Source organism: Beta vulgaris, chromosome 7, assembly GCF_026745355.1.
Source record: "Beta vulgaris subsp. vulgaris cultivar EL10 chromosome 7, EL10.2, whole genome shotgun sequence".
NCBI lineage: Eukaryota > Viridiplantae > Streptophyta > Magnoliopsida > Caryophyllales > Amaranthaceae > Beta > Beta vulgaris.
Window position 1 is genome coordinate 10,620,305 of NC_079208.1, and position 5,294 is coordinate 10,625,598.

Sequence of the window (5,294 nt, forward strand, 5' to 3'; positions counted from 1 at the left end):
TGTCTTAGTTTGTATAAATCAATTTCAATTTTCATGATTGCCAGATGAGTTTGAGAAATTGGAACTCAAATGTATGATTTGAATTTTTAGAATTGAAGTAATAAAATTGAAATTAAATTTGGGTTCTCAAATGCTACTTATATAATTTCAATTTCAACAAATATAATATTTTTTATGATAATTTATTTTTGTATTTTGGTGAAAAGATAATCTATGTATACAATGCAAGAAATTAGCTTTTTTTTTTTAAAGAGAAATTTCATTAATTGAAGGCCAAACGGCATCTACAATAGGTATTAAAGTAAAACAAGATATAATTAAACAAGACTAAATCAAATTCGTCTTCGAAGAAACTACAATGAACCAGATCGAACAATACAGCACAGCCCTCTTGTATGTATTTGCTGAATCAAGCAGCTATTGATGAGTAAGTCTATCATTCTGATATAGTTTGGGAAGAACATTCTTGATCGAGTAATGTTGACCGCATCTGAGATTCCAATACCTGCATGTTGAGTCTCGAACTTCAACCAATGAGAATAATTTCTCATACATAAAAACGAAAGAACCATACTCACAACTCCCACAGGGAAGAAGGAGATTTGCAAAACATAAACCAAAAATCCCATAACCACTACTAGAAAAAGAGTGTTTTCTCAACGCTTTTCCTTAATATTCTAGACGGAAAAATGCGTTGAGAAATTGATTCTCAACGCTTTGCAAAAGCGTCGAGATTTTAGGCGTGGAGAATTCTCGACGCTTTCTTGCGTTGAGATTCTCAACGCAAAGACGCGTCCAGAATGATTTGCGACGCTTTTTTGTGTTGCGTTTCTCAACGCTTTTCTGCGACTTGAAATGTGTGTGACGCTGTTTTGTGTTGGGTTTCTCAGCGCTTTTTTGCGTCGCGCAATATGCTCTAGACACATTCTAACGTCAAGATTATTTTACCTCCACAAATAAATTTTTAGAGCCAAGATAACTCTTAACACGAAAAAGTGTCGAGATTTTAGCCTAGAAAAAACATCTAATAATAATAACCATTATTTAATTGGATATGGATCAAATATAATATATTATAAGCAATTTTCCAATAAAAAATACTTAAGTAGAAATGACCAATAATATATATATAATAATATTAATATCTGTCTTAATTAACTAATACACACTAAAATATTTTGTTCGATCACAAATAAGTCAATTAGATAATGTCTACTATATCAACTTCTTAAAACCTTACAAAAAAAACATAACAAAAGAAATATATCTTTTACAAGACCTTTTCAAATCATTAATAACTTACGAGTTGTACTAATTTAATGGATCCTTGGCTTCTTTTCCTTCACCATCATCTTGATCCTTGAAAAAAAAACAAAGAATGACATAATAAGTAATCTTATATAATGTGATATATTATAGTGATGGTCAATTATAAAAGATGTAAAAAAGTTAGTTAATGCAAAAGAAAAGAATAGGTAACTAGATGGTGCAACTTGATTTTGATAATTCAAATGAAACAATGAATGATAATATTATAACAATACCTCTGTAGTAATCAAATGCATAGCTGACTTTGCAGCATCTATAAGTTGAGTAGAAGCTTTTCCATCACGTACCGCATCCAACACTAGAGAAAAATGTGTAGCAACGGTCTTCATCATCTTAGTATATATGCTCATCAAATTTGTTAGTCATCTCTTTGTTTTGTTTTTCAAGTTCCTCATTTCTCTTCTTCAATAAAGATGTTTCCACAATGTTTTCAAGTTCCACATGTCTCCTTTTAAGTTTTCCATAACCTTCTTTTCTAAGTTCACCACGCACCCCATAAATATCACTTTTTTTCACCCCAAATCCATATCCCTGGGGTCGTTCAGGTACTTCATCTCCATTCATGACAGCTTGAAAGGCTTCATTCTCAACGTCAACACGAGACATAGTAGGATTACAAAGTTTTAATGAATCAACCTTTGCCTTTGCATCCTCCTGCACAATTTTTTAGGGAATAAATTATGTAAATCTGATGATAGAAAAATAGAATGCAAAAATATCACTATTGTGTTAGACCAAGTACCAAAAAGTCCGAAGTCTCTGTGCCTTCAAGATAGGTTCCATCCTTCCTCTTATGAGTTGCTTCCCAAAGTTCAATCAAGCTCATTTCTTCTCCATGCTCATCTTCCTATAAATAATTAGTTACCTTGTAGTAAGTCTAAAATAAGCATGCAACTTAATATTATAGTTCCCGTTAATCTAAAATTTAGGTAGACACACTATAGGGCATGGAGTTACACAGTTCTGGTAAAGCAAACCCAAAAAGTACAGAAGGGTACTAAATTTTCAAACTGAAGTAGAAGTGCTTAGCCACCTTTACATTATAGTCAAATTGACACAATTCACCTATGCAACACTAGCAGAAGCGAGCAAGGTAAAGCAAATATCCAGATCTTTGATGTAGACATCAGTCGAAGGAAACAAAACAATTGAATTTTACATAGTCATGGAAAACACAATGAGCAAACGCAATTACCTCTTTCCTGACAAGTTGGAAATTTGTAATTATATGACAGGTATCACAACTGTAGTCAACATTTTTGTAAAAGGAAGAGCTAGAAATAACTTAGTCAAGCAAAACTCGAGCATTTCATGCATTGAGATAATAATACAAATAGAAAATGATAATAATGAACTTTAGTCTATGCTGACAGAAGATCCCAGAAGTTTGTCCCACTAATGAGTCTGACAAATGAAGTTAGACCACTGACAGGAGAAGAATGCATACTAAAAAAAAAAAGACCATGAAAAGCCAGATTCAAATCAAGCATATGCAATAAGCTCCATGACTGATGCAGGTTTCATAATACAGATACAAACGTCTTAATAACGAATCTTGATCACTAAAGATAAAATAAACTTGATTTTGAAACTTTGAGTGAAAATTTATTCCTTACATAATCAACTCGTATATTAGCATAACTAGTAGAACCCAATGTATGAACTTGATTTTGAGCTGCTCGTGCCGCTTTTCCAAGTTGAGACAATTGCTACACTCGAAATGGAAGGTTTAGTTAGTATTGTAGAAGTAAGATGTATCACACATTATAATAATAAATCGAAAAAAAGAGAAGTACCTGTCATTTGTGTGAGAACCAATACTGAACCAATGGTTTCCATTCAGAACGAGTATGTCCACTAGGCATAATATCATAATGTTCTTCCTCTGTGAGCTTATCGCGGTTTGAAGAATGTCAATTTAAGTGAGTGTTTATAGTGCCTCCAACATTTGTCAACACGTTGCAGAGCTAATGTATTATAGACCTCATCCTCAGGAATCACAAAATGTTCCTTCAACGAAAAAAGAAAAAAATAATAATGCAAGATCAATTGGACATAGCTAATAAGAAACATATGTATATATATTTATAACAATTTTAGTTTGAACTTGTATGCATACTCTCATCTTCATAACAATCTTAGTTTTAAGTTTCACGTCAACATGATGCCAATTCTTTTCTTCAATTGGACAATAGGTCCCATCCTTTGCTACACTTCCTAGAAATCGCACCAAGATATGCCCACCTTTCCTAATTGGTTGGTTGAACTCATTAAATTGCACATGGTACCTAACACCACGACTGTGCCAAACGTCTATGGGCTGAATTGAACCGCTCATCAACTGAAGTTCACCCTTAGAATCTGCCAAAGAATATATGAAACCATGAAAAAATGGGATAAAGGAGTCAATTCTTTTATAAGCTATGCCTTAATTGAAGCTTTAACATAGTCATAATTGGTTACATATTCTCGTATACAAGCTAAATTTGATTAACTAGAAATCTACCTGCCTGCAACATTATTATTTTACACACATAGAAAGAGTTGATAAATCAAACATATAGCTATGCATTCTACCTTAGTAAAGAACATGAAAGATAGGATCAGAGATAAGGTTAATGCAGCTATACGACAGTTTATCCTCCCTGAAAAGACTCACTTGTAAGTACCAATCATTTACCAGACTAACTTCACCTTAAATGCAGATCCTAGTGATTTTTTGTGGGCCTCAGCTGGTCAAGGTGAACACAATACGTGGAATTGGAGCTCAGATTGTTAACAGAGAAAGTTTGAGTGGCTTAATACTGGTATTGCAAAGTAAAATAACAAATCAAGCTCAGAAATCTGTTGATCTATTCCAATTTAAAGTTGAGATATTTCAAGTAAGTTTGTTTTCTCTGTGCTCTATATGCTTTTCTGCTGCATGTAATATCGTTAGCAGAGGTTCTTAATAGAAAATAATAATGCTATATGCAAGTTTTCACCCTTTGAGTGTCTTCATAACAGGAGTTAGACTAAGGTAGAAACACTCTTCACTTTGGCAGTAGCTAGGGGTTAGCAGAAAGGAGGAGGGGCAGCAGCTAGCAGGGTTGGCAGAAAGAGGGAGGGGAGGTACAGGCGGAGGGCAGTACCTAGGACACATACTCTTGCATCTTTTCAATAATGATCCCTCTACACATAGAAGTCACTTGTAAACTGTGTACAGTTCTATTTTTCTCAATAATTATAGGTCATATTTTGATATGAAAATAAGATGAACAGAGAATGTAATCCTGCTCCACCCTTCAACCATGTAATCACATTCTAATAACTAGGGTGCCCAAGAGCAGATCAGAGATCCAAAATAGCAAACCATGCACCACAACTAATATTAAACAAGGTGAATGGACAAACACTAATAGCACATATTGAAAAAGTAAGAAGAACAATGTGCATCCCAGCAAGATTATAATTATTTTCCTGATGTAAAGCACGCTGATTGGTTTTCAATAGCAGAAAAGTTCCATATAAAACACAAGATCAAAATGTGCAGGTCCTGCATCCTGAGTTCCAAACTCCCGTCATCAAAATTTAGAGAAAATTCAGCCATTCATTGAGCTACCTCCTTTTAACCCCCGTAATACATAATTAACATACTGAACTAAAGCTGGAAAACAAGAGTAGGATTCTTGTCTTAACTTTCAAACAAATAACCACAGGACAAAACAGGGCAAGAAAATTAGGGGAAAGAAAACAGAAATGCTATGCACTGTTCCTAAGCAAATATTTTGTGCACCCAACTCATTTAATACTACACGAAGGTCTCAATAGCAAGAGTATTATGCATAGTTCACAGCAATGCAACAACAACATCAAAACCTTAATCTTGATATCATGGGATTGTTTCGTGAGTCAATTTTTATCTCTACCATAGTCCATATAAATCCTATGCCTCTACTCAACATTGTCAAGTGCTAAATGTGCAG

The 5,294-nt window shown here is 33.9% G+C and overlaps 1 long non-coding RNA gene across 1 annotated transcript; it reads right to left on the minus strand.

Moving 5' to 3' along the window:
• Positions 1 to 1,193: 1,193 nt before the first annotated feature.
• LOC125499538 (uncharacterized) lies at positions 1,194 to 1,669 on the minus strand. The gene is made up of 2 exons (XR_007276434.2): positions 1,545 to 1,669; positions 1,194 to 1,359 (listed from the first exon to the last, which is right to left on the minus strand). It is a non-coding gene; the product is annotated as an uncharacterized LOC125499538 (long non-coding RNA).
• Positions 1,670 to 5,294: the final 3,625 nt, after the last annotated feature.